The following is a 13,052-nucleotide window of genomic DNA, read 5'->3' as shown; positions in this document are numbered from 1 at the left end:
TATCAAGGACATTTATAAAACATACCATTTGTGATATGGGTTTATGAAAAGTAAATTACAGTTATTTACATGTTGAAATTACTTCATGAGTTTTAAAATGTGTTTTGCATATTATAAACTGAGTGACAATTGACAAATTAGCCAACACTAAATCCAGTTATAAATTCAATAAAATAGTTATAGCAAGTGTAAGTAAGAGGGCATGGAGAATAATGAAGAGGCAGTAATGGACTATTATGGCTTAGCAGGAATGTTTTAGAAAATTGTAATTTTTTAAAAAAAAATTGGGACAAATGGCTAGATTGTGTTAACCAAACTATAAAAATATGAATTTTATTTTAGTAAACAAATAAGGCAATTTTTTTTCTCCCACTGGTGTTATGGAAAAACTTTGTCAAGCTCTGAATTTTGTGTGCCTTTCAGAGTAAGGTGTTTAATTTCTCCATTAAATCCATCTTTTTCTGCTACCATCTTTGCTCCCATCCCCAGCCCTGATACCCCAACTTCCTCTGGTACTATGCCTGTAACTTCTCCATGGGTTCCTCAGCTAGAGAGTGGGCCCCTTGAAATCTCATGCCTCATTTGATACATCCTGCTGCCTTCTCTGCAGTCCTTTACATTTGGCTGTTCTAAAGTAACCCACTCTTTTACAAGGTTACCCTCTAGTCCTAAATATAATGTACTACCAAATTTAACATATTCAAATCCATAGGGAACCTCTGTCTCTCATGGTGGCCAGCACTCCTTCCACCACAAAGACCAATGCTGGTTTCTCACGGGTGGCAGCTTCTCACAGTTTGACACTGTAGCACCCAAAGAAGCAAAAGACTCTGCCCACTTACCTTAATAAAGTACGAACTTGAATATGGAGCAGGAGGCTTTGAGCTTTTACGGGAAAACATAATTATAAGGATGACTTGGCTCTGGTTTTCGATCTGCCTGAAATTGTAGGCAAGTCCCTAGAACCCCTCCCCGCCCCCGCAGGCCTAAGGCCACAGGACCCAGGGACGACAGCCCCTCCCGATGCCAGCTCAGCAAATTTAAAGAAACACAAGAGTTCCCTGTGTTTTAAAAGATTTTTCCTGACATTGTAGAATTAAATGGCAAAATGTGAATTTTAATGGGCTCTCTCGTCTACCATTGTACTATCTATTTTCCTTATGTAACTATGAAAACATTAAATCTGGCCTATTTTGGCTGTTATGTAATTTTATATTTATACTAAGGAAAAACTCTTTCTAGGTGTTTAGACATTTCTACCTAAAAGTGCAAAATCCTCCATTTTTTACATATAGATGTTATTCTTCGAAAAGAGACTTTGCCAGCCATCAGGAAAAAATAGGCATTTGAACATTTTTTATGGTGACAGTGATGATAGTGTCAAAGGTTATGTTTTCCAGAGCTGTTAAGCATCTTGATAAATCTGATTTATTTCTGACTTGTCCTACCATTTAACTTGTCATAACTTTAATATAACTAAAATCCCATCTGATTTTATTATAAATTGTTTCTTTTTTTTTTTATTTTTAAAAATTGAGAGGAGACATATCATCTCATCTTTTGCCTTTAAGCATGGCTATGACTGCAGAATATAAAGATATAAACAATCATCTTGAGTTTACAAATCCCTCTGAGAAATGCATTTCTTAGGCATTTAACACTTTAAATCTACCTGCAGCTATATAATATGGTATCTCAATTATAATTGAAAAATTAAAAAAAATTAAAAATAAAATAAAATATTGAATCTAAATAGCTGATAATTTATTCTTTGGGGTTGTCGGTAGGGTCCCTTGCTCAAATTCTGGAATAGAAGGAAGAAGATCCCTCTTCAGTAGCAAGAAACACATTCAAGAAAATTAGTCATTCAGTTAGTTACCCAATATTTAATAAGTTATTTCTAAATGTGCAGTCCCACGAAAGCAACACAGAATCATTTGGGAATGGAGAAAAGCAATGAATTAACTAGAACATATCAAAAGGGGGGGGGGGGAGCACCTAAAACTAGAAGTTTTTAGGTCAGAGGATTTAGATAAATGCCTATTTGGAAGGGGTGCAGTTTGGGAGTTAGCTGCAATAAAATGAGACTTACATATAGAGATTATTCTCCTATAAGAGAGAAATCTGTTTGGAATGTGCTAGGCCAGAAGTATCCCTAAGAATGCACACTAGATATGTTTAAGCAGAAAAAAAACAAACTGAATCCAACAAATGTCCACCAAGTGACCAGCTGGTCTCAGATATCCAATGACTATTGTAACTTCTACAGCTGGTGCAGTGGAGTGAGCCATATCACACAGAATTACAACAGACCACAAGTAAAGACGGGCAGTGATTTGTTTCTTTGTGGAATCACAAACTGTTATTATTGCAGGTCATTGCAGAAGGTCCAGAGCAATGGAAAACCCGAGGAACACCAAAAATATAACCCCAGCTAGTAACTAAAAGACTATATTTGTCAGTGGTGGAATCCCTAAAATGATGATTTCTGAGAACACTCTTCTTAGTTCTTCACTAAAGAATGTGCTGATATGATAAAATAGTAGGCATTTTAACACTACAGAGTAAACATTCATGAAACATTCAGGTTATTCACAAGCTAACTGAATAATTAGGTAATAGCATGAAACAGGAGATTTTCTGCTATTGTATTATGGTAAGTAAAAATTTGTTTTTAGCTGAAAACACAGAAAGGGTTAAAGAAAATCATTAAATAAAAAGCAAGATAAAATTGTCCCTTAGTCTGCCCAGATGTAGAAAAGAATTTTGTTTGTTTTTCCTCAACTGTGGCTAGTGTAGATATAAACATGAAGGCCTTCCCTTCGCAATTCTTAGATATTACAATGGTTTGTGGCCCTTTAAAGCTCCATTCTGTTCAAAAAATCTTATTCCATAGTATTAAATGTCTCTCCTTAGGGATATATTCAATTAAATGTTCTCCTTAGTGGGAAATAATGAGAAGAAAAAAAAGGTAAGAAACACTGTGATGGTCTTTTACTCATTCATTCTTATTCAACTATTATTTCAAGAATATTTATTGAATAAATGCCCTATGTCAGGTCCTATGTTGAGTAGAGGTTAATGTAAGTAAGATCCCGTCTCTGTGCTTAACAACTCCTAATCAATCCAGAGGGCATGAGAGATGAGCAGCAGCTGCAACAGAGGTTAAGTGCTGTAGGAGTGCTTTGGAAATATAGAGAAGAGATACTCAACCAAGGTGGGATAGGAATCAGGACAGGCTTCAGAACTGAGTCCTAAATGACAGAGTTAGACCATGAGAGCATGTGCAAGCTCTGAGGAAGAAATACGGGGTGCAGGGAAGGAAATGGACTACCTCAGTGTGAGTTGAACTTAGTGTGAGGCAGAAAATGTAAGATGTAGGAATTTATTATATGTAAGAGTCAGATTCTGAAGGACTGTCTATGCAACTCTGAAAAGTTTAAATTTTATCCTGACAGAATTAGAATTATGGAGGATTTTAAGCAGAGATTGAAAATATATTATTGTTTTTTTACATTTTATTTTCAATTCTTTATTGTTGAAAGTATTACTAGGTGAACCGGTTAATAATGCAGATTTTTTTCAATAGATGGAGTTACACATATGTTGATATATATGTAATTTGATATGTATGCTATTTTGTTATATTGACAACAAGCTTCAAAACTTCATATGTTAAATTTTCTGAAGATGTTAACATCATAGATATTTTTACACTTAAAAATGTCCAATTTCATGCAAAAAAAAAAGAGCGTTTGCGGGAAGTTATAATTCAATACTTTATTTTGAAGAAAAGTGTGCTGAATACTTTGGGAAGCTTCTGGTAAACATGCTCTATCTCAAGATATTTGTGAAACGCTGGTTTAAATGCTTTAAAAGTGATGGTTTTGATGTGAAAGACAAAGAACGTCCAAGTCACCCGAAAAAGCATTACAAGCATTATTGGATGAAGATGCGTGTCAAATTCAAATTTCATACAAAAAAAAAAAGAGCATTTGCGGGAATTCATTACTATGGAACATGCATTTTTTGAGCAGCACTTCAAAAAATATGAAGAAGTAGAAAATTGGGTCTCTGAATGGTTTGCTTCAAAACAAGAAAAGTTCTATTGGGACAAATTCACAAATTACCTGAAAGATGGAGGAAATGTGTAGCTAGCAATAGACATTACTTTGAATAAAGCACTTTTGATGTTTCTCTTGAAATTATCATGTTTTCTTTTATTACAAAATCCACCATTATTAACAGGTACACCTGGTACATATGTCCCCGCGCCGCCCCCTCCTCCCCAATTGAGCTCTCCAAGCCCACTCCCGTCCCCCAGCCCAGAGCTTCATCTCCCCTATTGTCTGTGTACATTGGTTATATTTATATGCATACAAGTTCTTTGGTTGATCCCTTACTGTGCCTCCTCCACCTCACCCCCATGGCACACCCTCCCCTGCCTTCCCTCTGAAGTTTGACTGTCCAAAGTTTCCATATCTCTGGATCTATTTTTTCTCATCAGTTTTCATTGTTCATTATATTCCACAAATGAGTGAGATCATGTGATACTTATCTGTGACTGCTTATTTCACTTAGCATAATGCTCTCCAGGTCCATCCACGCTGTTGCAAATGATAAGAGCTCTTTCTTTTTACAGCAGTGTAATATTACATTGTTTTTTAATCCATTCATCTGCTGATGAGCACTTAGGCTGTTTCCAAATCTTAGCTATTGTAAATTGTGCTGTTATGAACATAAGGGTGCATATATTCTTTCTGGTTGATGTTTCTGATTTTTAAAAAAGAAAATATATTATTGGTGTTTTAGAAAGCTCATTTTGACCATAGTGTGTAAAACAGATTGGAGAGGAAGATGTACAGATATCCTTGTAAATAACTGTGAGACAAGAGAAGCCTTGAGTAATAAAACTTATAGTGGAGGTGGATATACATAAGATTCAAGGAATATGGAACTGACAGGACTATACTGATGTAGGGTGGTAAGGGACAGATAGAGACAAGGATGGCATCCAGATTTTTAGCATGAGCCACTAAACAAACAAACAAAAAGAAGAAGGCAGGGCAGTTGGGAAATTGAGATAATTTTGGAACTTCCAAGTGGAGATTTCCACAATAAGTTTTATATACAACCCTGAAGTGCAGGAGGAAAATCTGTGTATCTATATGTAAAAGAAGACAAGTAAGTAAAGTCATGGGAATCAAAAACATAATCCATAGACAATCTGAAGAATAAGGACATATTCCTGAAAACATAAACATCTAAAAGACAGCTGGAAACCTCTAAGTATATATCTGAAGATATCCAAAACACTAATTGAAAAAAATGTGTGCACCCCTAGGTTCATTTCAGCCTATCTGCAATATAGCCAATCTATGGAAGCAACCCAAATGCTCATCAATAGACAAGTGGGTAAAAAAGTTGTACATATATACAACAGATTGCATTATTCGGGCATAAAAAAGAATGAAATTTTAGCATTTTCAACAGCATGGATGTACCTTATTTCATGATAAGTGAAATAAGTCAGCCAGAGAAAGACAAATATGTGGAGCCTAAATAACAATATAAATAAACAAACAAAATAGAAACAGACTCACAGTTACAGAAAACAATCTGATGATTGCCAGTGGAAAGGAGGATTGGGGAACTAGGTGAAAAAGGTGAAGGGACTGAGAAGTACAGATTGGCAGTTACATAATAGCCATGGGGTTGTAAAGTAGAGCACAGGAAATATAGTCAATAATCTATATATAATAATAAAAGCCTAAGCAGCCTTTATGGCAGAATGGGTGGAACGAATGGTCGCTATGATGCGCATTGACCACCAGGGACAGAAGCTCAACGCTGACCCCTTATGGTCAGTGTTCTCCCACAAGGAGAGTAGCTGCTCAGCCAGAAGCTGGGCTTATGGCTGGCAAGCACAGCGGCAGTGGCAGGAACCTCTCCTTCCTCTGTGGCAGTGCTAAGGAGCAGCGAGCTGAGAGCAGTAAGGAGTGAGCAGGTGGGAGATAAGGAGCAAGGGATCCTGGATTGTGAGAGGGATGTCCAACTGCCAGCTTAGGCCTGATCCCCCCAGAAACTGGGTAGGATAAGGAAAAACCCACAGGCAGACATCCCCCAAGGGGTCCTGGACTGGGAAAGTGTGCAAGCTAGGCTGAGGGACCCCCCCTCCAGTGCACGAGTTTTGTGTACTGGAAATACCTGGGAGAACACTTTGTAAAGTATATGATTATCTAACCACTATGCTGTATACCTGAAACTAATATACAATAAAACAATATTGAATGTAAATTATAATTTTTAAAAAAGTTAAGCATATAAAAGGCAGCTGGAAAAAGGATAGTACGTAAAAGCAATTGAGAAATAGCAGGCAGGAAGGGAAGAGAAAAACCAAAGAATGTAGCACCATGCATGTGGCAGGTAGGTAGACTTTTTGCAAAAGGAGGAATCAGTCCATGACACCTACTACTATAACCATCACCTAGGAAAGTGACTGACAAGTGTTCATTCCAGTTAACAGCAAGAACTCATTGCTCAACCAGAATGAAGTCATTGGTAACTTTTATGAGACAAGTTTTCACAAAGTTATGGGGCCAAAGGCCACATTTTAGTGGGTTGAAAAAATGAGTGGAAGTTGAAAAAATTGGGTCATTAAATGTTGACAACTCTTAAGAAATTTGGCCGTCAAGAGGAAGAGAGAACTATATAAGTAGTTGGGTGGGAGTGTATTTGAAGTGGGGTTTTATTGTATTTCTTTGTTTTATGAAAGAGACTTGAAAATTAAATGCCAATGAAAGAAGGTCAACAGGGAGAAATAGATGATAACATAGAGAAGTAAAGTACCTGGGTAGGCTATAGAGAGATCCAACCAGGCTTAACTAAAGATTTGGAAGGAGAAAAACACATTTAGGATATTTCCCTTGGAGATAGGAACCACATCCAGAGGATAGTCTGTAAGTACTCTGCTCTTAGATCAACTCTCTGCTAACAGCAGTGTATGCTTATCTTCACCTTCTCTTTCAAAAAAGGATAAAACATTTTTTGATGGGTATATCTCACTAACATTCACCTGATGTCAGATTCTATGAGAACTTTCAGTCTCATGTAAATAACTATAGATGTGGTTTCGATGATTCCATATACAGTAATTTAAATAGATACAGTCCTTGCCTTCCAGAAACTCACAATAAAAAACAGATGACATGGACACATAGTCACCACAGCCACTACCACACAAGGACACAATATTATAGTAAGAGAACGTGATAGATCTTAAAAAAGAACTTATATTAGGTACAAGCTTGGCATTTGGTATTTCTGGCTATGGAATGCATGGACGTTTTGCTGGGGAGCTGGGTAGGGTAAGGAAAAGCGTTACTTGAATTTTATATAAACAGGAGAGGCTTCCAAGGGAAGAGAGGAGTGAGAGCTTAACTAGATTAGAAAATCTGAGGGGGGCAAATATGTATCTCTTTTTTAAAATCTTTTTTAATTTATGTTTTCTTTTAATTGAACTTTTTGGGGTGACACTGGTTAACATAATTTTATAATTTTCAGGTTTGTGATTCTACATCATTTTACACTGTACTGTGTGTGTTCATTATTCCAAGTCAAGTCTCCATTGTAATACTAGTCAGCCATACAAAACAAGGAAATCTTCTCCTTTGCAACAGCTTGGACAGACCTCGAGAGTATTATGCTAAGTGAAATAAGCCAGTCAGGGAAAGACAAATACCATATTTCACTCATATGTGGAATCTAATGAACTTACAAGCAAAATAGTGACAGACTCATAGATGGAGAGAAGGTTAACAGCTGTTGAGGGTGGGGAGGTGGAAGGATTGAACAAAAAAGAAAAAAAAATAGAGAGAAAAAAAGCTCATGGACATGGATAATAGTGTGGAATATATATTGGTGCAGCCACTGTAGAAAGCAGTATGGAATTATAAAAAAAAGTTAAAAATTGTATTGCCTTATGACCCAACAATTCCACTTCTGGGAATTTATCTGAAGAATCCTGAAGCACTAATCCGAAAGAATATATACACCCCTATATTTGTTGCAGTGCTATTTACCATAGCCAAGATTTGGAAGCAGCCCAAATATCCATCAGTAGATGAGTGCATAAAAAATCTGTCTCTTGTTTCCTCCACCACCCAGGCTTATAAGAGCTTAATGTATGATAGCACTTGACTGACTATATAAAGTCCTAAATCCAGAGAGTTATTGATAGAAAAACTAGGCAAACATTGAACAAGTAAGCCTGTATGGAAGGCAAATGTATACTGCAATTCAGTGTAGGGATATAAAACTTTAAACTGGCTAGAAAGGGTTTCCAGGGATAGGATTATCAAAGAGCAAGCAGGCTGATGGTGCGACATCTCAGGAGAAGAATACTGTAGAGGTGAGGATTGGTGCCCAATTTTTTGGCTTTAGAGAGAAAAAAAGTGGAGGTAGAATACATGGAAGAAACTGTATAAGGGCTTATTAATAAATAGAACGTTGGTGTACCCAAGATTTTAGCATTTTTTTTCTGATAAATAAGAGGAAATTTTGTCATTTATTCCAAAAAATTCTAGATTATTGCACTTTCCATTAAGATCTCAAAATATTTTAAAGTATCTATCTTTTTGACTCGACTATTTATAAGTCTTCTATAGAGCATAATGAAATGTATTCTCACAGGCAGGAAGTAATAAATAGTATTTGAAAGGAAAGCTGGGGTCATATTTTTTTGATTGAGAAAACTAGTCTAGTAAAAGACAGCACCAAGACTTTACCTCAGTATTTTATCTAAATCCTGTCATCACAGAATTGCTTAGAAGAGGAGATGAGAAACATGCCCATGATTACGTTACTATTGTAACATGGCAAGAAGTAATGAGGACTTGAACAAACAGAGGCAACAGAAAGAAGGGAGATTCCAAAGAAACTATGGAGGTGGTATTAATAGGTTTTGACAACTGAGTACATGTGATAGGTAAGAAAGAGAGATAGGTCTCGGGTGTGTTTTCTCCAGAAATGACTTATCACAAAGTGCAACTTGGTTGTGGCATGCCAATGAGACAAATGAATATTCAAATGCCGTCTAGGAGAACCTACCCATGACAACATGCCTAAATAAACATGACAATTATGATAATGAGATTGCAACAAAAAGATGGTGTTCCAACAGCCTTTGATTATAGAAAAAGCAGAATCAGTAAAGATCTGTGGCTTTCTTTCTCTAGCGCTACTCCTTAGAAAGAATGTTCCAATGATTAAGCATGAATAAATCTAGTTAATTCATGGGTAGAGCTTGATTTGATTAGCTAGAGGGTTATTAGTAAGGATATATTACTGAAAATAAAAGATTATAGAATATTAAAAATTAAAAAACTTTTGGAGATCACTTAGTTCAATCATTTCATTAAAAAAAACCTGTTATTTCAAACATATACAAAGTAAAAGCATAGTACCATGAATACCCATTAAACAATTACCAATTTAATTGTTAGTAATTTATGGCCAATCTTGTTTCATCTTTTCCCACCCCAGATAATTTGATTCATCCATAAATATTGTAGTATTGTGGCAGGATAGTAAGAAGCTAGGAAAGTTCCTGGACAAGTGGAATAGAAAAACTGAAACAAAACAAAACAAAAAATTAAACAAAGCCAAACAGTTTGGGCAGCTTGCAGCTCACTTGTAAATTACAAGACTTCATGAACTTCCTCAACTAAGAATATTCTGAGAGCAAATGGCAAACCTCTCCTCCCTAACCAGAGAATACAGGACAGTGGGGGTGGGGGAAGGGGGAGAGAGAAAGGGGAATTTTATTTCATTTATTGAACCAAAAAGTCAGAAGTCTTGGGACTTGCCGAGATAACAAAACAAAAACAAAACAAAAAAAAAATTGCCAAATGTTCTCATAAATTCTGGGAAAAGGCACAACAAAGTAAAAAGGGGACCTTGAAATCGAGTTTGTTACCCAAGATATCCGGCAGAAGAACCTTGAAACTTAAAGACAGAAAAATGTAAAACCCCCAAACCTTTACCACGTATGGTGCTCAGACTAGCTGGGTGCCCACCTGTGGTATATGCCAAGTGTATTTTTAACATATTTGTCTGCCTTGCTTCCTTAATAAATTCGATTGCTTTGCTATAATCCTGCTGTCTGTCACTCATCTGAAATCTGTCTTATGAGAAGAGGGGACAGCCCTCTCCCTCCAACTCAGGCAGTTCTCTGCTAACAGTATGACTCTTTAGGGGTGTCAAACTCAATCAGAGAAGGGGCCAAAATCTAAAATCCAGCCTAAATCGCGGGCCGAATGGTTTACTGAACAGTCATAAACTGTCATTGTGATGGAAACGCAGCGGAGTGCAGTGATGACAGTGCGGTGCGGGCCACATTGCAAGGCCTGGCGGGACGGATTTGGCCCTCGGGCCTTGTGTTTGACACATGTGCTCTAAAAGGTAAGAATTCTGTTAGAAAACAATAATATCATCAGATCTACAAAATTAACATAATTTATTAATAAATATTTGGATAGCAGTCAACATTTCTCCAATTGTTTTATAACTTCTTTAGATATGTCCTAAGGTCATTTTAATCTATTGTTTCCTTTTTAATTTTTTTCCTCCTGATAATAAAATAAAAAAAATTGAAGCCAGACAGTCTTACAAAGTTTTCCACATTCTGGATTTTGCTGAATGCACCCCATGTAGTGTTATATCCTTGTGTTCCCTGTAATTCCTCCAACCAAAGACATCATCAGATTCAAGTTTGATTGTTTGGCAAGAATGTATCACAGGTGATGGAGGCACACAATGGCTGCTTCTTTTTTGGTGTGAAAGCTGCTTATTTTTAAAAGGTGGATTAAATCAAAACCTTGTTATGGTTAACTGGTTAACATAGCAATAGAATCAAGAGCAAAACCCCAGTCTTATGGTAGTCAGTACGCTACACCTTTCATTATCTAACAAGCTGTTAACAATTTGCTGAGTGATTATTGTACACCAATTACTCTGCTACTTTGTGTGAGATCGGGCCCCAGCATTCATAAAATTACCCAAACCACAAGTCCAGAATAGACTCTAGACTTCTCCACTTTTCTTACTGTTATTAAATCCTATTAATTTTACTTATCTAACATCTCTCTCAGTTTTTTCAGTTCTTGAATGCTTTCCATCCCCACTGCTTCTGCTTTAGTTCAGACCTTTATCATTGCTCTCTAAAATGATGAAGGTCTGAATAGCTTCTGGAAGCTCCTCTCCTTCATAACGATACTGTGTTTTTTTAGTCCAGTTCTGACTTGAAAACAGAATATTGTTTTCAAGGTGCAATATTAAATACATTATTATTCTGCTTTAACCCTTCAGTATTTCTCATTTCCATGAGGGAGTCCATACTCCTGAGTATAGCCCCATTCCATCCGCTAGTCTTTGCCTATCCAGTCACTGTCATTAGTCACCACTTTCACTCACTCTATTCCAACCTATTGAATGAACAAAGTTTTCTGAATATGCCAATAAGGACATGTAGTGATTAAAAGTAGACTCAAGAATTTGATCCCTATATTCTCCCATTTATTAGCTGTGAAACCCAGGGTGTACTTACCATCACTGTGACACACTTACCTCACCTATCAAATGGGAATCATTTCATAGACATTTTCTGTGTGTGTGAAGGATAAGTGAAATAGCCCAAATGAAAGGAATAGCATAAAAGTCCTTAGCAAATGCTAGATGGGTACTTATGTTGTTTATACTTTTCCATGTCTTTTAAACCCATTCACAAGAATGCTTTCCTAGCATTTGATAACCTAGCAAATTCCTATTCTGAAGTTAGGACCCAGCTCCATTGCTCTTTCGTCATTTAGAATTAAACCTCCCTGTTTCTGCAGCAAAATATCTTGTAGGCAGTTTGATTGCTGTGTCCTCGGACTATAAGTCTGTCTCTCTACATAACAGTAAACATCTTAAAGACAGGGACTGGATCTTTCTTATATTTGGCTCTCTATGTCCTGGTACATTGAGTCTCCATTACCCCGGTTCAGGACAATTAAGTGTCAGGCTCAATAATTTAAAGTTTGGTAAGCTGACCAAACTTGATGAGGCTCAATGAAATCAAAGGGGCCTATCTAAATTCTCTTTTTATGAGTCTATATTTTCCAGGCAACTTTATGAAATAAAGATGATTTATTCAAAACATCTGTGGCAGGTTAGTAAGAAGCTAGAATATTCCTTGGCAAGAGTAATGAGGAAATTGAGACAGATAGCTAAGCCAATGGTTGAGCAATTAATAGACAGCTAATAAATTGCAAGATTTTATCTTCCCTAACCAAGGACATCTAGGAGCAAATGGTTCACATCTCTCCTCTCCAACCAGAGAAAGAGTAGCTTAAATCACCCTAGTAAGGGAGACAGATAACAATGACCCAGTTGGTGTCATTAGTGCCAGCCAAACCCCAGAATGGATGAAGTCAGGGGAACAAATAACACAAAAACCAATTAGAACCAGACAAATCCCAGATAAAAATTAAGCTGACCAGAAAATTATCCCAACCACCCCCCTCTCCCATATGCTCATTTTGATTCATTAGCCTATTAAAGGACACATGTAGAAAGCTGATGAATATTCTGTTGAGACTTGATCCTGAAACCTCCCCTAAAATTCCTGCCTTTAGAAAACAGATAAAAACTCTTAAGACAAAGGATGTTCTCCCTCGAGCATGCATGTCCCCTCCTTCTTTGATTTCTTTCTCTTAAGCTCTAGCAGGGGTCCTCAAACTTTTTAAAGTGGGGGCCAGATCACAGTCCCTCAGAGAGCTGGAGGGCCGGACTATATGAACTACTAATTCCTACTGTAACACCTCGGCTGCGCTCACTGCCCAAAAAACCTGGCGGGCCGGATCAGACTCCTCTGCGGGCCGCATGTGGCCCGAGGGCCGTAGTTTGAAGACGCCTGAGTCTAAGGGTTCCCAAGAGACTTGCAACCAGGGAGCATCGGGCAGCAGCACTTCATCCTGGGCTAACCCCCTGAACCTGTCTCCAGGGGCCCTCCT

The sequence above is a fragment of the Pipistrellus kuhlii genome, unplaced genomic scaffold (genome assembly GCF_014108245.1).
Source record: "Pipistrellus kuhlii isolate mPipKuh1 unplaced genomic scaffold, mPipKuh1.p scaffold_m20_p_1, whole genome shotgun sequence".
Taxonomy (NCBI): domain Eukaryota; kingdom Metazoa; phylum Chordata; class Mammalia; order Chiroptera; family Vespertilionidae; genus Pipistrellus; species Pipistrellus kuhlii.
This window is presented reverse-complemented; position numbering follows the sequence as displayed.